General features: G+C 45.0%; 1 protein-coding gene across 4 annotated transcripts in view; it reads left to right on the plus strand.

Moving 5' to 3' along the window:
- The first annotated feature begins 19110 nt into the window (after positions 1 to 19110).
- The window catches only part of ARVCF (ARVCF delta catenin family member), a 963921-nt gene continuing 955126 nt past the window's right edge, over positions 19111 to 27905 (plus strand). For all 4 annotated transcript variants that reach the window (XM_089672465.1, XM_089672464.1, XM_089672467.1 and 1 more), the window contains exon 1: positions 19111 to 19283. The gene's annotated coding sequence lies outside the window, so the exon portion shown is untranslated. The remainder of the gene's footprint in view (positions 19284 to 27905) is intronic.

Consider the following 27905-nt stretch of genomic DNA (forward strand, 5'->3'; position numbering starts at 1 on the left):
TGTGGTATCCCCATAGTCAGTAGAAGTAGCAGAATGTATTTTGGGGTGTAATTCCACATATACCCATGGCTTGTGCAAGAAATAAATCATTTAAAAGACAACTTCGTGTAAAAAAAAAAAGGTTTTTGTCATTTTCCAGAAACTTGTGGAAAAAAAATAAATCTTGCATGGACTCAATATGCTTCTCAGCAGATAGCTTAGGGTGTCTAATTTCCGAAAAGGGGTCATTTGAGGGTGTTTGTACTATCCTGGTATTTTAGCACCTCAAGAAATGTGATGGGCAGTCAGAAAGTAAAAGCTATGTAAATTCCATTATCTATACCATAGTTTGTAGACGCTATAACTTTCACAAAAAGCAATCAATATACACTTATTGTGATTTTTTAACCAAAAACATATAGCAGGAGGCTCGTGAGCAGCAGCCAGGATGGCTGCCTATTAATTTTCTGTCTCGGCCGCCAGACACATCGGCCGATTTCTGACCCTCAGGGGGGGTCCCTCCGCTTCCTCCCTGTCCCCCTGTCCCTCCAGCACCCTGATGGGGAAAAAACGCCGGCCGCCCGCACCTCCAGCTTCCGGCGGACGGGAAGTTGCGACCTCGATTTTGGGCCGGCCGCCGGAGGCTTCCAGGACCCCAGCCGCGGATTCGCGGTTCCCGTCGGGGACAATAACTGAAGCCCCGGCTGCAAGTTTGGGTCCCCTGCCATCACTACCTGCAGGTGAGATGGATCCTGGCAGTGGGGAAGACCTGGATTCAGAGCCATCCCGGCAGTCTCACATTCCATCCCTGCGGGATGCTGAGCTCCTGCGCCGCTTCAAATGTATGCTGCAATCAGAATTGTCCTCCGCTACCTCCAAGCTGGCCGACCGTCTTTCGCAGGAAATTCGGGATTTGGGCAATCAGACGAATGATCTCGAGGATAAAATGGACGCTGCGGCCACGGTCATTGAAAATCACGAACAGGACCTGTGCGACCTTAAGAAGGAATTGGCGGACGCACTACTGTGGCTTGAGGATTTCGAAAATCGTTCCCGCCGCGGCAATTTACGGTTAAGGGGTATCCCGGAAACGGTCACGGATCTTACCTCCACTGCTACTGCTCTGTTTCAGGAGCTGACACCCGCTATTCCCATTGACGGCTCGAATTTGACCGCATACATCGTTCTTTGGGCCCCAGACGACCGGATGTGCCCCTGAGGGACATTATCAGCAAGTTTACTTATTACCGCACTAAGGAAACTATCCTCTTGGCAGCCAGAAATAACCCTGATCTTAGCTTCCAGCGGCATCGCTACCAGCTTTTCACGGACCTCTCTCAGACCACTCTCCAGAAGCGCCGCCAGTTGAAGCCCTTCACTTTGGTCCTGGTGAAACACAGAATTAAATACGCCTGGGGCTTTCCGTTCCGCCTCACCTTCACCTACCAGGGCCGCAGTCATTCTGTGGCTACGCCGGAGGAGGCCCATTCTCTCCTGGAATCTCTACATCTTCTCTCGCCGGAAGCTGCTGATCGGAGCCCAGCTCATTCATCTGGATCCTCGGCAAGGCCGCCTCCTTTGGGCCGCATCTGGGAGCGATCGTCCAACAGGAGGGGGGCTCTCCCTCAGACCCCTTCACGATCAAGTCCTTCCTGTTCTTCTCCAGGCTGAAGATGCGCCTTGGAACTCCCACATATCGTCTCACCGAGGGACTACCCTGACGAGATCGTGAGTTTGGCCTTAGGGTCTTCCCGGTTTGTCGACATTCTAGGTTGGGACTGCTCCGGCTTGCTCTTTTGGGTTCCATCCCGGGTTGGGGGGGTCTCTTCCTGGACTTAAGAATCGGGACTTTTTGCTGCCGTAGCCTATTTTGGGTCCATATGTTGGTAATTGGGTCTACGTTGGTGGCATTGGGTGATGGTTTCCTTGGGCTCCGGGGTGGGAGGTTTACCCGGTGGGCCTGGTTGGGTGGAAGGGGGTTGGCCCATATGGTTCTCCGGGTTTTTATGGTGAGGTTATCGCGGAGGTCCCTGCTCCTGGGACTTTTAGTTTTATTAAGTTTTACTATATTATATTATGTTCATTGCCTTTTTGCCCTCTGAGGGCTTCTGTTTTGATGTTTCCATTTGCAGCCATGTGTCCGGTGGTAGAGTTACCCCTAACTGTATGCTTCATGTGTAGGATGCACGTCACCATTGGTGTGACACGATTGCACTGTTGTGTATACTTTTTGTGTCTTTCTCCTTTTTTCTTTCTTTGTTCTTTTCTTTTTCTCTGTTTTTTTTCGTTTTTGTTTTCTGCAGGGTTCCGGGACGCCATGGTCCGATCGTCATTGGGAGTGGAAATTGCTGGCTGCTTTGGGCTTTTTTCTGCTGAGCGTGTTGCGTTGATACCGCCATGGCCTCGCCCCTTTTGAAAATACATTCACAAAATGTTCAAGGCTTCAATTCGCCTCAGAAACGGGCTAAAGTTTTTCATCACCTCAAACGCAACAAATTGATGTGGTATGTCTACAGGAGACCAGGTTTTCTCAGTCCTCCGCTCCGCGTTATCTTTCACCTCACTATCCCATCTTTTACACGGCCTCGGCTCCTGAGAAGCGTCGGGTGTTCTGATAGCTTTTAAATGCAATCTCCCCTTTGTCTGTTCTAGGCATATAGCGGACCCCACGGGCAGGTATTTGCTTCTGCAGGGCACCCTCTGGGACCAGGAGGTTACCTTTGTCTCTTACTACGCGCCTAACCGTTTCCAGCATAAATTCTTTTCGCATCTTTGCACCATTGTTTCTCGACATTCTAAGGGTCTCCTTCTTGTTATGGGGGATTCGAATGTTACCTTGGATTCCACATTGGGTAGGCGCTACGCACGGGGAGCGACCCCCTCTCATGACTTGGTGCTGGAGGAACGTATGCGCTCTCTTTTGCGGACGGCGGGGCTAACGGACGTCTGGAGGGAACTTCATCCAACTGAACGCGACTTTACGTTCTATTCCAATCCTCATGACAGTTTTTGTAGAATTGATCATATATTCATGCAGATCCAGCAGCTCCCCTCGGTCCGGCAGATAACTATTCCCTCCTCACCCTGGTCAGATCATGATCCTTTGGTACTCCTCCTTGCCCTTTCTGGGTCAGAACGGCGCCCTTTTCATTGGCGCATCAATGACTCTTTGCTGACCACTCATACTACCTGCCAACAAATAGAATTCTTTTTACGGACATACTTTACGGAAAACTCGGGATCGGTCTCTTCAGCAGCGCATAAGGCCACGGTGCGGGGTCATGTTATACAGCTGGCTGCGGTCCGGAAGCGGGAGCGGGAACGCCGACTCTTGGAGCTTCATTCTCTCCTGGCCTCTGCGGATGCGCGTTGGAAGTCATCTCCATCCGTGGCCCATAAACGCGCTCGGGACGCTCTGGCAACAGAACTGGACCTCCTCGCCTCTTCGGAGGCGGAACGGGCCCTGCGTTGGACCAGACATAAATTCTATTCCTGTGCTAATAAGCCCAGTCCCATGCTAGCCAGGAAACTCAATTCTGTGGGGAAACCCCATAAACCGATTCGACTTCGACTTTCCACAGGTGGCTGTACTTCTAATCCCCAGCAGATTGTTTCCCGATTCTCGGACTTCCTTTCGCGCCTCTATGCTGCCCCAGATCCCTTCCCTGTGGCCCAGGCAGAGGCATTCTTTCAAGACCTCCATCTTCCTGGATTAACCGAGGCAGTACAGACGGTCCTCAACGCTGGTGTCACCGTACCGGAAGTGCTCCAAGCGATCAAATCTTTACGGTCCACCGCGGCCCCAGGTCCCGTCGGCTTCTCCGGTCTCTATTATAAAAAATTCTCAGCCCTATTGGCGCCCTTTTTAGCGGCCTATTTCAATGAGTTACGACAGGGCTCCTTGCCCTCTCTGGACGCACTTAGGGCACATATCTCTATGATTCCTAAGACGACCGATGATGTCCAGGAACCGCAAGCCTTCCGGCCCATTTCTCTTCTTAATGAAGACCTGAAGATATTGGGCAAGATCCTTAGTTTTCGTGTCAATAAATATTTGTGTAGCCTGGTCCACAGGGACCAAGTAGGGTTCGTCCCCGGGAGGCAGGCGGGTGATAACGTCAGTAAGGTGGTCCATCTTATACATTTTCTGCAACAAAATCCCAGGATTCCTACTGTCCTTGGACATATATAAAGCTTTTGATTCTCTATCCTGGGAATATCTGCGGTTTGTGCTGTCTCGTTGGGGTTTTGGGGATTCTATTCTCTCTTGGATTCAGGCCTTGTATTCCTTTCCTTCGGCCTCCGTTAATTACGCTGGGTATTTCTCGGATCCCTTTCCTGTTGGGCGAGGGACGAGGCAGGGTTGCCCGCTGTCCCCGGCGCTCTTTGTCCTGGCGCTTGAGCCACTGGCTTTAGCGCTCCGGACCGATTGCAATATATCGGGGGTTCCATACGCGGGACAGGAGTTTAAGCTGAGCCTCTTTGCGGACGATACCCTCTTGACCCTTACTAATCCTCTGACGATGCTTCCTAACTTGCAACAGGTTCTTGAGCGCTTCTCCTTGATTTCGGGTCTACGTATCAACTTGGATAAAACCGTCGCTCTCAATATTACTTTGGCTTCAGATTTGGTTTCGCGCCTACAATCCCACTTCCCTTACCGGTGGGCTTCCTCATCTCTTGAATACTTGGGCATTCGCTTGACCCCCACCTATGACTCCCTTTTTGCTGCAAATTATTATCCTTTGCTTAGCTCTTTATCTTCTCTTATGCATTCCTGGCAATTTCCGCACCTGTCTTGGATAGGACGGGTTCATTCAGTGAAAATGACCATCTTGCCGAAATTGTTATATTATTTTCGCACCCTCCCGGTGCGGGTTCCCCCTCATTTTCTTTGGTTGCTTCAGGCGAAGTTTATGCATTTTATCTGGGCCAATAAACACCCCAGTGTCTCTAGAAATACGCTCTTTGCTCATAGACTCCAGGGTGGTCTTGGGGTACCCAATGTAACTAAGTATTATCAGGCGAGCCAGATTGCCCCGCTGTCTATGTTGCACGCTTCCTCCGATGTTCCTCTCTGGGTCCTGCTGGAACTACCTAATTGTGCCCCTATCGCTCTATCGACACTTCTATGGCTTCCCCCTGCCCTGCGCCCTACGGCGCTGAGTCCGATGTTGCTCCATGGCCTACAAGTCTGGGACTAGGTACGTTACTCCAGTGGCCTGATGTCACCATTTTTGCCCTTGCTTCCAATTGTTAACAACCCTCTGTTCCCGCCGGGTCTAGATAACCCGAGGGCATTTTCTTGGTGGGTGGCTCATGGTTTCTCACAGGTGCAACACTTTTTGATTTTTCGGTCCTTTCCCACCTGGAATGTCCTTCGGGAGTCTCGGGATGTTCCCCCAGCGGAAATTTTTTCGGTACCTTCAATTTCGGCACTGGCTACTCTCACTGAGGGCCACTTCTGCTTTCCCATATCAGAAATCTGTCTTTGAACGGCTTTGCCAGCAGCGCCCGGGCGCCCCGGGCCTTATCTCCCTTCTTTACGCAGCTTTGAACAGACGCTCATCGCACACTTCTCTTTCATATGTTGTTCAGTGGGAGCGCGACCTGGGAGTGGCTGTGGATCCAGAGGACTGGAATAAGGCCTGGTCACTCATAGCTAAATGTTCATTTAATACGACCACGCTGGAAGCAGCCTACAAGGTATTGTTCCGTTGGTACTGGGTTCCGGCTCGTCTGGCCCAGGCTAACCCTGCCTGTAGTGATCGATGTTTTCGGGGTTGTGGCCATCGTGGCGATGTACTGCATATCTGGTGGTCATGCCCGAGGTTCGTTCGTTTTTGGTCTCGTGTGTTTGGCCTCCTTTTCACTTTGTTCCATCTCTCCATACGCCGGGATGCTCGGTATGCTTTGCTTCATTGCCCCATACCGGGCCTCTTGGCTCGTCAGCAGCGGTTGGCTTCCTATTTGTTTTTATCGGCCACTAGGACAATTGCTCAGGCCTGGAAGAGTCCGTTTGTATTTTTTCAGGGGGTGCGGGATCGTATGACTACTATGATGCTCAACGAACAGATGTCGAGTATATGCAACGACTCTCAACATAAATTTTTGAAAATATGGGAGCCGTGGTTGCAATACGCCTTTCCCATGCTCCCCTCGGCCAGTGTGGGGAGGTAATGGAGTTTGGTATTGGCGCTCGTGGACCCCTGCTCTTTGGTGTGTGTTTGTTTTTTTTCTTTCTTCTCTGCTCTTCTTCTCTCTTTTTCTGTTTGTTTTGGTGTGACAGTGGACAGCTGTCTTTAGTTGCGTTAGTCAGAGTTTCACTGATGTTATTGTAACCTATGTGCCATTGATAGCCCCTGCGTGGGCATACGTTTTGCCTTATTGGAATTAGAGCATTGTCTGCTCTATTATGCCTTTTTAATTGGTGCAATTGATAGCCCCTGCGTGGGTGTGTTTTGTTGCCTCTGTTTTATACTGTTTAAAATTAATAAAAACCATTGAAATACAAAAACATGTAGCAGAATACATTTTGGCCTAAATTTATGACGAAATTTTAGTTTTTTTAGATATTTTTTATGACCAAAATGAGAAAATATTGTTTTTTTCAAGAAAAAATTTTTTCTTCAAAATTTTTTCTGATTATAGCACCAAAAATAAAAAGTGCACAGGTGATCAAATACCACCAAAAGAATGTTCTATTTGTGTTAAAAAAAGGACATAAATTTCATTTATGTACCGTATTGCATGACCGCACAATTGTCCATTAAAGTAGCGCAGCGCTGTATAGCAAAAAAATGTCGTAAATTGCAGTATCTATACCATAGTTTGTAGACGCTATAACTTTCACACAAAGCAATCAATATACACTTATTGGGATTTTTTTTACCAAAAACATATAGCAGAATACATTTTGGCCTAAATTTATAACCCACTTTGAATTTACTATATATTTTTTATAGCTGAAAGTAAAAAATATCGTTTTTCTTCAAAATATTTGGTATTTTTTTGTTTATAGCGTGAAAAATAAAAAGCGCACAGGTGATCAAATACCACCGAAAGAAAACTCTATTTGTGTGAAAAAAAGGACGTAAATTTTGTTTAGGTGCAGCGTTGCATGACCGCGCAATTGTCAGTTGAATTAGTGCAGCGCCGAGTAGCAAAAAGAGGCCTGGTCATTAAGGGAGGTAAATCCTCAGGAGCTCAAGTGGTTAATGGATTCATCCGGATTTCATAAAATTTTAATATCTTTCCAGACCCTTTTGTATGACCTTATTAACTGAAAAACGTAATTAATTTAACAGGCATTTTTATTGTTTTTAATTATTACAAATAACTTGATTTTTGTGTGGTATATGAGTTTATAAGTGCAAATTGTTCCATTAGTTGAACGTTTTCAGCAAATTGAGAAATGTGAATTATGATATATACATCACAATTTGATTTTGTTTATTATGAAATGAGGCTTTATTTTTTTCCGCACTGGTGGGACAAGTGTTCTATCAATGGCTACCAGCATATTATATCTCTTGAAATAATGAAAGTGTTACTAAACCCACAACAGTAAAATCAGTCTGTATATACAGTAAAGCATGCTTGTTATACTCACTGTGGAACCTAAGGGGTTAATCCTCTGCATTATGTAAAAATTCTATTTGATCCTGACTTTTCTGATCCTCCCTTTCTTCCAGTGTCCCCCTCTTATCTCCTGGCAAGATATATCGCGTGGAGACACTCTGCACATGCTCAGTTTGGTGTGTATTGCTAGAGAGTTTTTTTTTTTAATCTTTAGAGAGTGCATGCGATCAGCACAGGGCCAATCAGCACTGTCCAGACAGAGGGCAGGGGTTCTGCATCCTTCTAGAGCAGAAAGAAAACTCCTCCTACAAGATTTAACCAGTGCTCTGCTGAACACTTCTAGAAGTCACAAGACTGCTCTAACTGCTGATAAGAAAAGGTATTTAGCAGTTTATATTTACTAAAATAATTGCATTTCCATGTTTTGTGTACTGTGGGAGACCAGATATAGTGAATGCAGGGTCCTGGGTTTAGTAACACTTTAAATACAGTAGGATTGATTCTGAGTGCACTATATTGCCAAAAGTATTGGGACGCCTGCCTTTACACGCACATCACATTTAATGGTGTCCCAGTCCGTAGGGTTCAATATTGAGTTGGCCCACCCTTTGCAGCTATAACAGCTTCAACTCTTCTGGGAAGGCTGTCCACAAGGTTTAGCACTGTGTCTATGTTAATGTTTGACTGTTCTTCCAGAAACGCATTTGTGAGGCCAGGCACTGATGTAGGACAAGAAGGCCTGGCTTGCTTTCTCTGCTCTAATTCATCCCAAAGGTGTTCTATCGGGTTGAGGTCAGGACTCTGTGCAGGCCAGTCAAGTTCCTCCACTCCAAACTCGCTCCTCCATGTCTTTTATGGACCTTGCTTTGTGCACTGGTGTGCAGTCATTTTGGAACAGGAAGGGGCCATCCCCAAACTGTTCCTACAAAGTTGGGAGCATGAAATTGTCCAAAATGTATTGGTATGCTAATGCCTTAAGAGTTCCCTTTACTAGAACTAAGGAGTCAAGCCCAACCCCTGAAAAACAACCCCACACCATAATCCAACCTCCACCAAACTTTACACTTGGCACAATACAGTCAAGTAGGTACCGTTCTTATGCCAACCACCAAACCCAGACATGTCCATCGGATTGCCAGACAGAGAAGTGTGATTTGTCACTCCAGAGAACTTGTCTTCACTGCTCCAAAGTCCAGTAGCAGCGTGCTTTACACCACTGCATCCGACGCTTTGCATTGCATTTGGTGATGTAAAGCTGCTCGGCCATGGACACCCATTCCATGAAGCTCTCTACGCTTTGTTGTTGTGCTAGGCCACACAGAGTTTTGGAGATCTTTAGCTATTGATTCTGCAGACAAATGGTGACTTGTGTGGACTTCAGAATGCGCTGACCCCACTCTGTCATTTTACGTGTCCATCCACTTCGTAGCTGAGTTGCTGTTGTTCCCAGTTGCTTCCACTTTGTTATAATACCACTAACAGTTGACTGTGGAATATTATTTAGTAGCAAGGAAATTTCACGGATGGACTTATTGCACAGGGGCAATCTATCACAGTATCATGCTTGAATTCACTGAGCTCCTGAGAGCGACCCATTCGTTCACAAATGTTTGAGGAAGCAGTCTGCATGCCTAGGTGCTTGATTTTATACACCTGTGGCCATAGAGGTGATTGGAACACCTGAATCCAATGATTTGGAGGGTGTCCCTATATTTTTGGCAATATAGTGTATGTTCATTTCTTGTTTTACCTTTGCTAGTTTGCTGAAGGGTAGCCTTAAACTTGCCAATAATTACAAGTGATGTTTGTAGTTCCAAGCATTACGTTATTATTGGTTATTTCTAATAGTTGCTAAAGGATTTGAATCTGAGCCCCCCGTTCACACCAGTGATGCTTGTTTTGCGTTTTGGCAGTGTCAAACACAATGGAACTGTTCTAATCGGTGCGACTTCGACTTCATCGAAGTCGCACCGATTTTGAAAGTAGTTTCTGCACTACTTGTGATTTCAGGTGCACAGATATCTTCCAAGTCAAACTTGAATCCTGCAGACTCCAGAGCCTAATCTCAGTCTTCGTGGGACTGAGAATGAGCTCTGCAGTCACTTTTGCAGCAGTTGCTTTCTTATTCCAGGTCACAATACTGTGCAATGTCCTTTTTTCTTTTTTGGTCAGTTGACCAGGTTGACCGTGCTTATCAGGGCCATATCTATGGGGGTGTTGTGATGGGCTGTGCCCACCCATATTTTAGCTGTGCCCCTCCAGGTCTCTGAAAGTGCTTCCACTAATCCATGAGGCAGTCTGATGCAGACATTTGATGAAAGGAAGTATTCTGATGGTAACAATCCATGTAAGGGGGGCACACTGATGGAGACACCTAATATATGGGGGCACTCTGATTGGGAAGATCATATGTAAAGGGCTACTCTGTTGGGGACAATTGATGTAAAAAGGCACTCTGATAGGACACCTAATGTAAGGGGACACTCTGATCTATTGTACAGCGCTGAGCAAACCCTTTGGCGCTATATAAACTCGATGTAATGTAATGTAATGTAATGATGAGAACTTTGATGTAAAAAGGCACTCTGATAGGACACCTGATGTAAGGGGACACTCTGATGAGAACTTTGATGTAAAAGGGCACTCTGATAGGACACCTGATGTAAGGGGGCACTCTGATGGGGACTCTGATGTAAGGGGGCACTTTGATGGAGACACCTGATTTAATGGGGCACACTGTTGGGGACACCTGATTTAAGGGGGCACTCTGATGGGACACCTAATGTACGGGGGCACTCTGATGGGGACCCTGATATAAGGGGGTGCTGCAGTGGGCTGTGCCCCCCCCCATATTTTAGCCGTGCCCCCCCAGGTCTCTGAAAGCGCATCCACTAATCCATGAGGCAGTCTGATGCAGACATTTGACGAAAGGAAGCATTCTGATGGTAACAATCCATGAAGGGGGGCACACTGATGGAGACACTTGATATAAGGGGGCACTCTGAATGAGATAATCATATGTAAAGGGCTACTCTGTTGGGGACAATTGATGTAAAAAGGCACTCTGATAGGACACCTGATGTAAGGGGACACTCTGATGAGGACTTTGATGTAAAAGGGCACTCTGATAGGACACCTGATGTAAGGGAGCTCTCTGATGTGGCCCCTGAAGTAAGGGAGCACTCTGCTGGGGACCCTGATGTAAGGGAGCATGCTGTTGGGGCCCCTGATGTAAGGGGGCACTCTGCTGGGGACAATTGATGTAAGGGGGAACTCTGATGGGGACAATTGATGTAAGGGGGAACTCTGATGGGTGCACTCTGATGAGTACACCTAATGTAAGGGGGCAAGAGGATGGGAACCCAATGAAAAGGGGGACTCTGATGAGTACTCCTGATTTAAAGGGGGATTCTGATAGGGACATCTGATATAAGGAAAGGTCCTGTGTCATCCTAATACATACTAGTGTTTCCCAGGTCATGACACTGTGTGACAGACTGTCAGCGACTCACACACAGTGTTGGCATTATGCCCCCTGTCTTTTTTTACTGCACCCCCAGGCTAGATAGGCTAGATCCGGTCCTGGTGCTTATGCATATTAGACAACGTATTCCTGAAAATTGTATGTGCTGTCATAATAATTGATACGGCACCTCGTGACATGGAATATAAATGAGCAACTTTAGTCACAGAGCCACCAGCTAAGCGGGCACCAACAATATGCCCTCTTTGAAGCTCAGTAAGCTCTGACATGACTCCGTATTACTAGTAGCACACGCAGTGAATGAGGAAAGTTATACTTCCCACCTGTTAGCTGGGTGTCTCATCACACAGTGGAAGCAAAAGAATGTTACACCACTTTCAATGAGAAACATGTCATCACTTTCATACCTGCAAATCATGTGTTGCTTCTATTTTTTTGTCTAACCCCTGTATAGCTCTTAAAATTTTTATTTTTTTTCCAAAAATTATTTTTTATTAGAAGAAAGCAGGCATAACAATACATATACAGACGTGAATCCAAAATCGGACATATTACTGTATGTCGCAGACGGGTCAAAGCATAACAAGAAATACAAAACATAACATTGTAAAACATTTTGTCAACAAAATATTACAATCCAGGAAATGTACCACAAATAAGAAATGAGTTAGGAGATATACTATCTTTTGAACGTTGAGCAGGATTTTCTGTCAGGGAAGTGTGAAGTGTGTGATACCGAATATGAACAGCATCTATGGAAGCCTTAAATCCGTTTCACGTGTCCAAGAATTGGAAGTGTGTCATGGAGCGTAATACGTCTGTTTGAGGTACAGCATTCTGTATTGGTTATGGTACGAAGATAAGAGTAGAACACAGGCGAGAGCTAAAGATCAGGTAGAAAGAGGGTTAGTTAGTAAGTAGAGTAACTTGGTGATAACGTAAGTATATAGAAAGGGAGAAGGAAGAAAGAGAGAGAGAGAGAGAAAGGGGGGAGAGTTAGGGAGGGGAGGGAAGGGCTTATGGTATGTTAAAACGGAAAAAAGGAGTGTATTCTTGCAGGTAGGTGGCTTTCAACATGTGAAACGCGTCACAATAGTTGAAGCCATGGTGCTAATCAAGACAGTCAACCGGGTAATATGCGGATACAAGTTCCAAAGGAGCAAGCCTTGGTGAAGGACAAAGGTATATCTAGGCATAGATCGAGAGGTATCTCAGAAAAGAGAACATTCCCCAGTGTCAGAATAGGTCTAGTCAATCATTGCTGCAGTAGGTGGTAGTTAGGGGTGGTTTTAAAATGCTTCCAACAGGCCGTATAGCTCTTAAAATAATTAAGCACAGTAGGTTTGATTCTGAGTATGTTCTTTTCTTGTTTCACCTTTGCTAGTTTGCTGAAGGGTAGCCTTAAACTCACCAATAATTACAAGTGTTGTTTGTAGTTTCAAGCATTACATGTGATTTTTGATTATTTCTAATAGTTGCTAAAGGATTTAAATCTGAAGGATTGCTCTGTCAGCTCATGCAGATAGGACAATATCCTTGCCTGTGATTGACAGAAAGATAGAAAGATATGTGCCTGTCTATGGCAGGGGGCTTGGAGTACTTGCCCCTTGTGCACCCTATACATGCTTTCTGGTTCTTTCTGCTTCTCTTTTGAGAACCAGGTTGTTTGGATTTAGTGGGCAGGAGTGCTGCTGCTGAGCAGACTGTGAGCTATCAACAAGTGGAGTGGTTATCCAGCTGTCAGGTGATAAGATCTATTCCTGTCTTAGCCTAACTGTCCTCGATTATTTTCCACCACCAGGCCTGGGAGAAATAAAGCTCCAGACACCAAAGTGTAAAAGCTAAATCTCTGAAAGTTTAATGCATGACAAGGACTTGTCATACAGGTCTCAATAGGCGTTGCTTAATTTTTTTGATGACCAATTAAATATTCCACTCTTATCAGTATAGTTACGTGAAGAACAGAAACTGCAAATGGTTGATAAATACGATATAAGGTGGTTCCGTTTACTGGGAAGAGAAACTAAACTCTGGAAACGAGAGAGAAGTTACAAGCAAAACTCAAAACTGAAACTAACTGTTCACACATCTAGAAATGGAGGCATTACACAAAATGGATGCCAGTTAACCACTTGCCGTCTACCTGCTGTTTATAAACGGCAGGACGGTGGCACTCCAGGGGCGGGTTGCCATTCATAAACGGCACCCGCCATTTCTAGCTGTGCGCGCTCCCTGGGAGCGTGCAGCACCGCGATCCGGTGCCCGCTGTGTCCTCTGGACACAGTGAAACACCAATCGTCGGACGGGACCTCTGTACGAGGTCCCGATCATGTGATCGCTGATTGGCCAATCAGTGATCACATGCAAAGTAGTAAGCAAGATGTCACTTGTGACAACATTGCTTACTACGTGTGAAATCTGTGAATGATCACAGAGGTCACATGGTACAAGGCTATTCACAACAGCCTTGTACCATGTGACAAGCTGTGACCAATCACAGCTCACTCAGTAGTTCTCAATGGCTGCAAGAATGCAGACAAAGAGAAAGAGAAATGATTGCTTTTACATCCTATATGGGTGTAAAAGCAATCACTGTAAAAAAAAATCTTCATCACCCTCCACAAGTAGTACAGTGTCACCATGGTGACACTGTACTGCTGGGGTGACAGTATGTAAAAAAAACCCATAAATAATAATATAAAAAAAAAAAAAAATGTAAAAAGAATGTTTACAAATTATAATTATTGGTTATAAACTAATTTGGCTTATTTGTTTTTTACTAAAAAGATAACGGAATACATTTCGGCCAAGATTTATGATGAAAGATTATTTATTTGCAAACGTTTATAAGAAAAACACTTTTTTTTCAAAATTTTTGGACGTTTTCATTTACATAGCAAAAAAAAATAAAAATCCCAGCATTAAATAAATACCACCAAAATAAATCTTTATCTGTCTCAAAAAAATGGTAAAAAAGTCATATGGGTACAGTGTTGCATGGCCGCGCAATTGTCATTCAAAATGTGATATCGCTGAAAGCTGAAAATTGCCCTGGACAGGAAGGGGGTAAAACTGTCCGCACAGGAAGTGGTTAAATAAGCCATATTTCCTTACATCTGGTGCATTGATGATTTATGTTTTAGAGGGAAAACAGCTGTCCAGCCTCTGTGACCCTTATCTTATATACAGGTGAAACTCATAAAATTAGAATATCATGCAAAAGTTCATTTATTTCAGTAATGCAACTTAAAAGCTGAAACTAATATATGAGATAGACTCATTACATGCAAAGCAAGATAGTTCAAGCTGTGATTTGTCATAATTGTGATGATTATGGCTTACGGCTCATGAAAACCCCAAATCCACAATCTCAGAAAATTAGAATATTGTGAAAAGGTGCAATATTCTAGGCTCAAAGTATCCCACTCTAATCAGCTAATTAAGCCACAACACCTGCAAAGGGTTCCTGAGCCTTTAAATGGTCTCTCAGTCTGGTTCAGTAAGAATCACAATCATGAGATAGACTGCTGACCTGACAGTTGTACAGAAAACCATAATTGACACCCTCCATCAGGAGGGAAAGCCTCAAAAGGTAATTGCAAAAGAAGCTGGATGTTCCCAAAGTGCTGTATCAAAGCACATTAATAGAAAGTTATGTGGAAGGGAAAAGTGTGGAAGAAAAAAAAAAAGTGCACAAGCAGCAGGGATGACCGCAGCCTGGAGAGGATTGTCAGGAAAAGGCCATTCAAAAGTGTTGGGGACTTTCACAAGGAGTGGACTGAGGCTGGAGTCAGTGCATCAAGAGCCACCACACACAGACGGATCCTGGACATGGGCTTCAAATGTCGTATTCCTCTTGTCAAGCTGCTCCTGAACAACAAACAACATCAGAAGCGTCTTACCTGGGCTAAAGAAAAACAGACCTGGTCTGTTGCTCAGTGGTCCAAAGTCCTCTTTTCTAATGAGAGCAACTTTTGCATCTCATTTAGAAACCAAGGACCCAGAGTATGGAGGAAGAATGGAGAGGCACACACTGCAAGATGCTTGAAGTCCAGTGTGAAGTTTCCACAGTCTGTGTTGATTTGGGGAGCCATGTCATCTGCTGGTGTTGGTCCACTGTGCTTCATTAAATCATTAAAGGGTCAACGCAGCCATCTACCAGGAGATTTTGGAGCACTTCATGCTTCCTTCCGCAGACGAGCTTTATGGGGATGCTGACTTCATTTTCCAGCAGGACTTGGCACCTGCCCACACTGCCAAAAGCACCAAAACCTGGTTCAATGACTGTGGGATTGCTGTGCTTGATTGGCCAGAAAACTTGCCTGACCTGAACCCCATAGAGAATCTATGGGGCATTGCCAAGAGAAAGATGAGAGACATGAGACCGAACAATGCAGAAGAGCTGAAGGCCACTATTGAAGCATCCTGGTCTTCCATAACACCTCAGCAGTGCCACAGGCTGATAGCTTCCATGCCACGCCGCATTGAGGCAGTAATTGCTGCAAAAGGGGCCCAAACCAAGTACTGAGTGCATATGCATGCTTATACTTTTCAGAGGTCCAATATTGTTCTATGTACAATCCTTGTTTTATTGATTGCATGTAATATTCTAATTTTCAGAGATTGTGGATTTGGGGTTTTCATGAGCTGTAAGCCATAATCATCACAGTTATGACAAATCACGGCTTGAACTATCTTGCTTTGCATGTAACGAGTCTATCTCATATATTAGTTTCACCTTTTAAGTTGCATTACTGAAATAAATGAACTTTTGCACGATATTCTACTTTTTCAAGTTTCACCTGTAGTCATTTGTTTTTGGTTTTAGGAGGACATATCGGATGTATAATCCCATAAATCTTAGGGCTATGGAAGACAAAACTAGAAAAGTGGCCTCATAGGATTGTCACCCCATCACCCATGTGTTTTTAAATTAATTATTCCCTTAATAGAATATTATGGTGACTGTTAAGTCTATGGCTCTCTGGGGCTGCTTTGTTGGTTCTTTTTTGGTGTTTCAGGTTACAAGCCATCTGCTGTTGCTAGGAGGATTTACCTCAGCTGCTGGGCAGATCTTCAGTCAGAGCTGAGTGCTGAATTCAGGGGCGGACTGACAATGCATGGGGCCCCTGTGTCCTCACCCAAACCCAAAAAAAGCCTATGAAAAAGCAAATGAAAGGTACCAGGGGCATCTCATGGGGCCCCCTACTGAGCCCAAGCCCTCGGGCACTGCCCGAGTGCTCAAATGGTCAGTCCCTCCCGGCTGGATTGGTGACAAATCTTTTGTCGGGAAACAACTGGCCAATGATTGTAACCTTTCACTTATATATCCTCTCACGTCACTATTAGCAGTTACCACATGACTGTCCTCTGGACTCTGGATTATCTTTTGTCTTCCTTTGGGATCTTTTGACCTGCTCCCTGCCAAAATGAATATTCTACTTCATGAACTACTTCAGAGTGGTCATTTGGTGGGTGGACTATCGCAGACATTTTTTTAAATACTCCCCTCCTCAGTTTTCACTGATAACAGCTGCATCTTCATTTACATCTGTAGGTCTTATGCGGTATTTGTGCCTTGCGTTCCTGATGTGCCAGTGCCACTGTGTGTACTGAGTAGGAGCCTGCCTGAGGTCAGCCAGAGAACTTCTCACCTTTCTGCTGGCAGACCAGGAGCTGCAAAGGGACCTGTAGAAGCTACAACAGGACCGTTATCTGTATCCAGGAAGAAGTGATGCATTGCAGTACTGTGCAGTAAGCATTGCTCTTCAAGGGCCTGCCATAAAGATGCAGAGGATTGTGAGACTGAACCAGAGGTGCCTAAGTAATGCATCACTGCTGAGACTGGGCAACCACTAGGATATGTCAGGGGCCAGAAGAGGAGGACTACAAACCAGAAGTGATATAGAGCTACCATAGGGAATGTGCAGGCCAAGAATGCCCTACTCCCCATCAGATGCCCACAGCTCTATACACTGTGTCTTTTACTTGTTGCATTAAGAGTAGCGAGCCAAGCCTCCACCTGCCAGTGTACCTCTGTTACCTGACTCCCAGTAACAGAGATCGAGATCTCGCTGGACACCTAGCACAAATCTCATGCATGTCCTAGGTTAACTCCTCTTACATACTAGATGGAGGTTGAAGGCCTCCATAACTCTGGTCTGCTACTGGTTGCTATGGGAAATGGACTGCTAGAAAGGGAGCCAAAGCAGTGACCCCCTTGCTACCAGAGGGCACCTCACCTTACCCAGGTACCACGCCTAGACTGATTGCTGTGTCATGCATAAGTATTTAGTTACCTCTAGTAATGACCTTGTTCTCTTCTCTTTACATACTGACTTAACACTGTAGTGTTTTCTTCATACCCCGATAGCCAGTGGTGTATTTACTGTGAGGAAAACAAGGTGTTTGCTTAGGGAGGCAATTTTCAGAGGGTGACGCAGCCCCCCGGAAGAAGGGACACACGTGGCAAAGATGTGGACCTGGTGAGGCTCCGCCATGGAATCCGAGGAGGCTGCCTTCTGCTGGAGGGTGTAAGCTTCCAGCACAAGTAAGACACAAGGAAGGAGGACACGGGGCTTGGCTCCGGGGATGGTTGGCTGCTTTCCGGAAAGATTAAGGTTAGTGCTTGACTAACGCTCTCTCTCTGTGGGTGGTTTGGGGTAGGTGGGGGGGGTGGTTGCCAGAAAGTGGCGGTGGTGGGGGCCAGGGGGGTAGGTGGTGTTTGCCAGGGTAGGAGTGCTTGTGGTGGTGATGGGGGCCCAATTTTAGTGTTGCCTAGGGCAGCACAAGAACTAAATACACCACTGCCTCTAGTCTAGTGCCTTACAAGCCCAGGTTCTTTTAATATGACAGCCCCAATTATTCACCCCTTTGAATAACTTCACTACTAATGTAACCTTTACTGAAGAAATGTTCAATATGAACAGTTCCAATGTCCCTAACACTAATTACAAGGGTTGATGGCCCTGGCATACCTTTTATAGGTAAGAGTCCATGATGGCAAGGTCCATACTTGGTGCTGCCCCGGTACCCTCTGTGGTATAGATGGCACACAACAGTCTTGTCATGGCTTCTTGGGGAGAGCAGCAACAGAAGTGCTCCAGAGCCCCGGAACTTGTATATATGGGTGAGCTGGCTGAAGCCCAAAAAGCTTGCGCACTGAGAATGGACACCTTAACCCCTTCCCAACCCAGCCTGGGCAAAACACTGACTTCTTCAGCAGTTTCAACCTGCTTACACGCCTCCTCACCGCATGTTGAGAGCTCTCTGAGGAGTGATCTGAATGCAGAACGCTCTTCAGAGACCTAAGCAACCATAAATGAAGCTTTATTGTTCATGTACAAAGTGGCACCACGCAGCGTTCCCCGATTGAACTGAAGACCTCTATGATATACTATACAATTCTTATATCTCAGGAGATTGCAGTCAGTAGCAGAACCATCATCCTCATCTAGGTGATACAGAAATGGAGAGAGGGAAGCTGTAAAAAAGTATTTAATAAAAAGAAATGTTCTATACAATTGTAGTAAAGGTGGGTGTTAGAAATGACGTTATGGGCTTCGTAAATGAGGGTGAAGGTCTGTTTGAAAAGAGGTCTCCTGCAGACAATAGAAGAGCGAGCATTCCAATGCTCACAGCAGCAAACACTCGAGCAACCATACATCTGTAATCCTGCACATGCGCTCTTCTCTACTCGGTTTCATCACTATACATAGTGACAGGTTCTCTTTCATTAGTTAAACCCAAGCCCTGTCACCGATGTCAGCTCGCTGTGGCAGAGATCCTCCTGCCAGCATCCAAATCCCACCAATCAGTGAAGCGCTGGTTATGAGTGACAGATACAGTAACCAATCAACCACCAGGCAGCGTGCACAACGCAGCATCTGTGGACCCAAGCAGGGTTGCTAGGCAGCGGGAGGCTGGCTCACGTCCGGAGCCGCTAGCGGTTGTCCCGGGCGCCTTAGCGACGAGTGGGCGGGATCAGCTGGTGATGTCAAGTCATTAGCGGCGGCCGAATCCCCTCCTCTTTGATTAGTGATGCCCCTCGGAGCTCCGCCTTTCACCGTCAGCCGGCTGTATCTGTCGGTGGAGGGGGCGGGTCCGGTCTGGGCGGCGCTGACAGGACAATAACAGCAAACCCAGCGGCCGCCGTGTCCGCTATCGGAACCCACCTTCCAGTATTGGTGTCGGCCCGTGTGGCACTGACAGGACCCGGGGGGACGAGCCGGCTGTGCAGGTAAATGGCTGCTGTCAGAGCGGGGAAGTAGTGTGGGCACGGTGTGTGATGATGGATCGGAGCCCCCCCATAGTGAGACTCATGTCCTGTCATCTCAGGAGTAGTGCTGCCAGCAGGTCACAGGGATTACAATCAGGAGCTGGACAAATCCCACTCACTGATTTCTACAATTCACCAGATCAGCCCCCCCCCCAGATAATCTCTATAACTGCCCCCCTCCTTTATAAAGACAAGCAATCTTCATCATCAGCATCCTTTGTATTTGATGTGATCGTTGCCAGGAGATGACATTCATGAATAGGCAGACATGCTTTGTTTGTATTCCCCAGTATGTCAGACCTGTGCCTACACATGGCCTACACACCAGACCTCATCTGCAGTAAGTATGTACAGATAACACCTAGCATCACCCATTCACAGGCACACACTGCTTCCCTATCATCACAATGACTGATCTGGTCCCAGGGACAGTGTGCATATACATTGTGTGTGCCTACGATGAAAGCACGATTGAACCCAAAACCAAAAATCATTTATTTCAGGTACTTATATAGTGCTGCCAATTTACACAGTGCTTTACATATACAGTATATTGTACATTCACATCAGTCCCTAACCCTCCAGGGGCGTACAATCTAAGGTCCCTAACTCACATTTATACACATACTAGGGCCAATTAACCTACCAGCATGTCTTTGGAGGGTGGGAGGAAACCGGAGTACCCAGAGGAAACCCACACAGGCACAGGGAGAACATGCATACTCCAGGCAGGTGGTTCCATGGTTGAGATTCAAACCAACAACCGTAGTACTGCCAGGTGGAAGTGCTAACCATTTAGCCACTGTGCTGCCCCATTACTTTATAAAATGTAATATATTGCAGCTTGCCAATCATTAGATGTGGTGGTGTTCGTTTTCTTTATTTTTCCCTGTTTTCACCTGGTGATCTGACCAGTAACACACCTCCTGTATTAGAGTGCTCCCACTCTGGATGAAGGAACACATGAGGCACAGAAGACAGCAGCATTGTCAGTTTGAGGAGAGGGGAGTGTTAGATTTACTAGCAGATTTCAATTCAGTAACAAATTGAATCCAGACCTGGTGATCTGGCCAGTAACACACCTCCTGTAGTACCTGCACACTGGATGAAGGAGAAAAGGGGCACCTTTAGACAGCAACATTGTCAGTTTAAAGAGTGGGAGTGTTAGATGTACTAGCAGATTTAGATTCACTAACAAATTGAAGCCAAACCTGGTGATCTGGCCAGTAACACACCTCCTGTAGTACCTCCACTCTGGATAAAGGAGCACAGGGGCACCTTTGGACAGCAGCATTGTCAGTCTGGTGGGAGGGGAAGGTTAGATGTACTAGCAGATTTAAATTCACTAACAAATTGAATCCAAACTTGGTGATGTTGTCAATAACACACCTCTTGTAGTACCTTCACTCTGGATGAAGGAGCGCATGGGCACCTCTGGACAGGAGCATTGTCAGTTTGAGGAGAGGGGAGTATTAGATGTACTAACAGATTTAAATTCACTTACAGATTGAATCCAGACCTGGTGATCTGGCCAGTAACACACCTCTTGTAGTACCTCCACTCTGGATAAAGAAGCACAGGGGCACCTTTGGACAGGAGCATTGTCAGTCGGGTGGAAGGGGAGTGTTAGATGTACTAGCAGATTTAAATTCACTAACAAATTGAATCCAAACTTGATGATGTGGTAAGTAACACACCTCTTGTAGTACCTTCACTCTGGATGAAGGAGCACAAGGGCACCTTTGGACAGCAGCATTCTCAGTTTGAGGAGAGGGGAGTGTTAGATGTACTAGCAGATTTAAACACACTAACAGATTGCATCCAGACCTGGTGATCTGGCCAGTAACACACCTCCTGTAGTACCTCCACTCTGGATGAAGAAGCACAGGGGCACCTTTGGACAGCAGCATTGTCAGTCTAGTGGGAGGGGAGTGTTAGATGTTCTAGCAGATTTAAATTCACTAACAGATTGAATCCAGACCTAGTGATCTGGCCAGTAACACATTTTCTGTAGTACCTCCACTCTGGATGAAGAAGCACAGGGGCACTTATGAACAGCAGCATTGTTAGTCTGGTGGGATGGGGAGTGTTAGGTGTACTAGCAGATTTAAATTCACTAACAAATTGAATCCAAACCTGGTGATGTGGCCGAAAACACACCTCTTGTAGTACCTTCACTCTGGATGAAGGAGCACAGGGGCACCTTTGGACAGTAGCATTGTCAGTCGGGTGGAAGGGGAGTGTTAGGTGTACTAGCAGATTTAAACACACTAACAGATTGAATCCAGACCTGGTGATCTGGCCAGTAACACACCTCCTGTAGTACCTCCACTCTGGATGAAGAAGCACAGGGGCACCTTTGGACAGCAGCATTGTCAGTCTAGTGGGAGGGGAGTGTTAGATGTTCTAGCAGATTTAAATTCACTAACAGATTGAATCAAGACCTAGTGATCTGGCCAGTAACACACCTCCTGTAGTACCTCCACTCTGGATGAAGAAGCGCAGGCGCACTGTTGGACAGCAGCATTGTCATTCTGGTGGGAAGGGAGTGTTAAATGTACTAGCAGATTTTAATACACTAACACATTGAAGCCAAATTTCAGCTAATACTTTATAAGCAGTTACAGCAAACAGTTTTTCGTTTTGTGATAAACATTTTACATAAATAAATAAAAGCTGATCACTGTAAGCACCCATGTCAGTGGTAAATGATTTGTCTCCGTTTCATTTGCAGGACAGCTTGTTAATTTGAATAGAACAGAGTTACTAGCAGGAGAAAACCTAAAAAGGAAAACAAATGCAGCCATCACATCTAAGGATTGCTAAGCTGCAATACAATAAATGTTTGCTTATGGGTTTAATACTGCTTGAAGCTCATACATTGACAAGCTTACATTACCAGTTAGCAGGCATGATTGCCTTTGCTCCACGCCGATTTTAAATGTGACAGTGGCAAAGAAGAACCTCCACCCGCTGTCATGAGGTCAGAGGGGAGTTATGGGCTAAGGGGTTGCTGGAGCATGTAACATATTATACTCTAAATACAGGTGTAACGTGTTCTAAAGGTGAACTTATCCATTAAGCTTTGAAACTGGAAGATAGAAGCTGAGTGGTTGCCATACTATTTTTCCTCTCAAGTCTTGATCAGTTCCCCTCCATTAATGCTATTGCTTGAAGTTGATTTTGGACATATTCCCTGGGAAAGTCTTGTCTATATATATATTCAGCTTTTGATGGTAATGACAAGAAAATTCGAAGGAGTGGGATGAAAACTTTTTCTAGAAAGAACACATTTCTAAGGCTCCATGTACACGAGCCTACCCTGACAGCCGGGAAAAAGCAAATTGCGGCAAAATTGTGGTATCGTGATTGCGGCAGTTTTGCCGCGTTTTGCGTTTTCCCGCGGTCAAAACATTCCTATCCTGAATGTGATTATTCTACGTTCAGGAGAGGGAGGTTTAACCACACCTAACTGCGGCAGCTTCTAGACTCTGCTAAAAGCCTATATGTACATGGACACATAGGCTTTTATAGAGTTGAGTTTAGGAGCTTTGGCAAAAAAATTCCAAAAGCTCCTAAACGGGTGGACTGACTACTCATGGGGCCCCCGGGCAATAGGGGATCATGGGGCCCCTGTGTCCTTGCCCAAACTAAAAAAAGCCTATGAAAAAGGTACCAGGGGTGTCTCATGGGGCCCCCTACTGACCCTGGGCCCTCGGGCAGTGCCAGAGTTTCCAAATGGTCAGTCCGCCCCTGCTCCTAAACTCAAGTTTAACAGCTGCTCGTGTACATGAGCCCTAACAGTGTATGTGGTTTTCATTCAGGAATCAGAATCTATTGTTAGAAGCAAGCAAAATTTAAAAGAAGAAAAAAAGTATTTTCAAACATCATTGTTCGAGTTTTTGTTGGCATTAACAAATTTACTGGCAAGCTGTTTGGTATGAAAGTTTGTTCAATAATCATCCAGTGTACGGCCAGCTTAAGGGCCAGTTTACAACACAACTCACTCTGGATGCATTTTTGCATGCGTGTTTGTGATATATTTTTGATGCGCTCCAGTTCTCGCTCTTGTTTTTTCACTTTTTTTCCAAGTTTTACATTTTTTTTTTTTTTTTTTTAGCTGTAATACGTTTCAGTGCATTTTTGATGCATTTAGATGTACTTTTGATACATTTTGCTGCGTTCCAGTATAGTTCTGTGCAGAAAAAAATACTGCATATTCTACTTTTTTTCTGAACTGGAACTGACTGCACAAGTGTGAACTATACCATTGGAACCCATATATAATCTACTGTCCGTTTGTTTTTTATGCAAAAAAAATGCACTTGACTGCATCTGGTGTGAACCGGCCCTAAGCATTGTGCACTTTCTTTCTTCTTCCTATTACCTGCATTGGTTAATATATTCTGAGTAATGTTCATGTGATATATGTCTTTTTGCCTTTTCTTGGGAAAATGGCTGGGCATGCTACATTCATCTTTAGATCATCATACTGTTGGTATGAGGCAATCAATTCCAGTTGGTGAATAATATTCCGTCGTATATGCTTTGTTATGACCGTGTGGCTATCTGGAAGAGGATCTCGGGATAACCCAGAGACTAATGTGTCTGGGAATGAACTCAGCAGACCATTGACCAAGAACATATTTACTGTTTAGACATCTGGCAATGATGGCTGTGATTAGGAGCGTGCTAGAATGACATGTTGTCATTACATACATCGTTGGTCTTATGTCACCAATGAAAACATTGCATTTCATTTAATGATTGTTACTAAAAGGCGAATGGAGAAATGGTTAATCAATTGTATACCGCTCTGTGATACAGGTAATATATGAACAGTGCAGAGCCATCAAGGGGCTAGTGTTCATGCAGGAAAATTTCATGTTGTCTATAGAAACAAATCAGAATCATTTTTTATAACAATGGGCTAATAGTTGGAAGTTGATTGGTTGCCATGGGCAGCAAAACATTTTTTTTCTGTACCACACTTTTCATGCATTTGCCTAAAAATCAATTTCCCAGATTTTTATTAGTCGGTATTGATGTCCTAGTGGCTCCTTTCAGTAATTGCTGCTCCTGTGTTTAGCAGCATAGTTCTATGTGAGTTAAAGGGGAACTTCACCACACTGGATAAACACTGGCCACTACTGGGGTACATCGAAAAATCAATTGTTTTCTATGTGCCCCATTCACATAGCAATGCTGATGTGATGTGCAGTGTATTGCAGTTGGGAAGAATGCAGCATGTCTGCATTTTACTGCACTGGATGGCACCACATGTCATCATGCAGCAAAGCAACGCAACACACCACACTGCTCTGCGGTGACATTAATGAAGTATGGGACACTTCAAATACAGTGGAGTGGAAAAGGAAAAAGGTGCATGCACTGCTCCCTGCATGGTAAAATGCTGTGTTATATCATACAGGCTAGTGTGAACGTAGCCTAAAGGACTACATTGCTACATGGTTGCCGCCCGCTGGGTCTTATACTTACCTATACCCCAGTTCCAGTGATCTTCATTGTGTGGCCCTCCTTAGAGCCGCACAGCCTTTATTCAAAAAGTGACATTGCCCTCTTCATTCTGCACATGCGCTCCGTGGCCCCATTCCCTCTTATGGGGAACTGTACCGCTGGAGGCCACCATGAGCAAAGCTCTCCACCATACCAGCTGACCAGTGTTTGGTGGATATGTTATAAGACATTTGCCGATTTACTCCCAAGAAATCCACTTTAATCCAGGTTCTTTGTAATAACTGGCAGAACAGGCATACACAGCTCCAAGGAGAGTCAGTAGGAGAGCAATATTGGTGTACTTCTGGGCTGTCTTACTTTTTCTCTCTCTGCTGCATCTCCAGTTACATTCTAATTTCCAAAGTGGGTTTGACTCTGGTTTGTGGGATTGAGTAACTTGTATTACTGCCATTTATTTTGCATCAAGCTTCTTGTGTTTGAGAAACAATAAGGAGTTGTTCTAGTTTCACTAGATTACATACAAAAAGGTTTGAAAGAGAAGTATGGCCAAAGCTTTTTTGTCCATCCTTCCCTTTTGGGTCACAGAGGTGCACTTACTTGTGCTTTCCTGTTCCCAGAATCAGCCAACAGCAGGCTAAAGCCCACTGTTGGCTGACATCACAGAGCCTCTACAGGCCCTGGAAGAATCCTGACCATATTGCTGGATTCACCCAGATGCCAGATTGGCAGCTGGCTCAGCCGTTTAGTGTGCTGCTGAGAGTCTGAGCCAGCTGCTCCAGCCCGGCACTCCATTGAGCGTTGAAGGGGCAGAGCAGAGAGTGGTGAGTGACAGTCACCGCTCTCTGCTCTTGGAAGATCGAATACTAGACAATCATCAGTCGTATGATAGCTTAGTTCTAGGGCTTAGAGTTGACAGAGACAGCTGCAGTATTCACCTATTTGTACTAGGGCGTCTTGAATCATGCAGTTCTGCCACTTGTCATTTTAGCAGAGCTTTTTGAAATCGCAGCAATTCTGCCTGTGATTCTGCCCTAGAATGGGTGAATGGGGCCTTAAAGTCCAGCTAAGAATTGTGTTTAGGATACAGTGGGGAAGGGTTAGCACATATGTCAGGTTTTTAAATGCTGTCCCTGACCCTTCTCTTCCCTTCCTCTTCTGTCTGATGACATTCAAATGGACAGAAAGTGAGAGGAAATCTCAGGGAAATGGACAGCAATAAAAGATTGACAGAGGTTGTAAATCTACACCTACCCACTATATCCAAAAAAGGCTGGAAATGGGTTTATATTTGTAATTTTGGACTGCTGAGTACCTTTAAAGATACACTATCACCTAGTCATTGTTCCTGCAAAAGACATGCCCCTACCTCCCCTTATACTCACTGTATCTGTGTTACACTGACATCACTCCCCTGGTCATGTGAGAGTGCTTGTGTCTACTTATTGATTGCTAGGCCTAGGCACTAGGGAGCAGGTCACATTCTCCCCCATGGCTGAAAGTGTCAGGAATTATGGCTGGCTGTAGAGCAGCAAGAAGCTGTGAGATAGCCCAGGTAAGGGGAGTGTAAGATCTCATGTAGAAGAGCTTGCTGGCAGCAAGATCCTGCAATTTTAGTTGTAAAGTGTAGGCATGCAACCTTTTTGTAACGTTTTCATGTGTCCAGATGTACAGCTTACAAGGCCCTGTTGTTCCCCCCTCCTGCTCTGTTGAATATACACTATTGAAAGGCCCTGCTATCTACCATCCTTGGTTGCTAGAATGCAGGCGGTTCCTGCCACCTAGCGTTCTTTGTTGCTAGGACGCAGATGGCTCTTTTACATTGCTGAATGCAGACGACTGCTTTTACATTGCTCAATGCAGATGACTGCTTTTACATTGCTGAATGCAGCTCACCTTTATGGCCCTCAGCATAACTACTACCCATAGACATATACAACCACTAACAGGTGCTTAGAAAACTACTCTATATGCTGTACATAAACGTTTGCAGGGCAGCACAGTAGCTAAATGGTTAGCACTTCCGCCTGGCAGTACTAGGCTTGTTGGTTTGAATCCCAGCCACAGCACCACCTGCCTGGAGTTCCTGCATGTGCTCCCTGTGCCTGTGTGAGTTTCCTCTGGGTACTCCGGTTTTCTCCCACACTCGGAAGACATGCTAGTAGGTTAATTGGTTCCTGTCTAAATTGTCCCTAGCATGTGTATGTATGATTGTAATTTAGGGACCTTAGATTGTATGCCCCTTGAGGGTTAGGGACTGATGTGAATGTAGAATATATATAAGTAAAGTGCTGCGTAAATTGACAGCGCTATATAAGTACCTAAAATAAATTAATAAATTTGCATCATTTTAATGCTCAGTTGAATGAGCCCCAAGAGTGATCCTTTACAGAGACACTGTACTGTGTTTGGGCAAGGTGACAGTATCTCTTTAATATTCCAATTGCATTCAGCGGTAAATGATGCTTTGTATTGATGATACAAAATGATGCAAGCATATTTTTTTAAGCAAAATGTAATAGTTTATTTTTGTTCATGTATTTTATTTTTATAACCAAAATGTATAATATGACCAACTCTCTAAAATGTATGTATTGTATTGACAGAATCATTTTAGCTGCTGTGCAGCTTATTATCCCGCCATCTATGTTGGTATGGGGAGTATTAGCAGTAGCATTTAAGTTCTAGTGTAGCTGTCGCTTTAGCAGGGAGGTGTTATCTGTCAGATAGTGTGTCTATGTAACAGCAGGAGGACAGAGATGGTAGGAACTGACTCAACATGAAGCTTAGCCTTTGTGGATGTCAGAGGTTAGTGAGCACATCTTGTCGCCAAGAAGATAAAAACCTTATGCTGCATTATTTCTTCTAAATTAGAAGCCTAGCATAAAACCTAGCCCTGTAGTATTTTCACACACTTAGATGAGAAGCTAGGGAATTGTAACAGCATTCTTTTGTTCTGTGTGGAGGACTAGTAATCTCTAAAGGAGCATTTTTTCATGGTAATTTTTATTTGGTACACCATGTTATTGCATCATTGTAATATTGTATAGCATTCCACATTCAGTGACCTTGACATATGATAATTAGCAAGATGACTATCAAAGCGAC

The sequence above is a fragment of the Staurois parvus genome, unplaced genomic scaffold, assembly GCF_062004578.1.
Source record: "Staurois parvus isolate SC_StPar_1 unplaced genomic scaffold, SC_StPar_1.0 ptg000129l, whole genome shotgun sequence".
Classification (NCBI taxonomy): Eukaryota; Metazoa; Chordata; class Amphibia; order Anura; family Ranidae; genus Staurois; species Staurois parvus.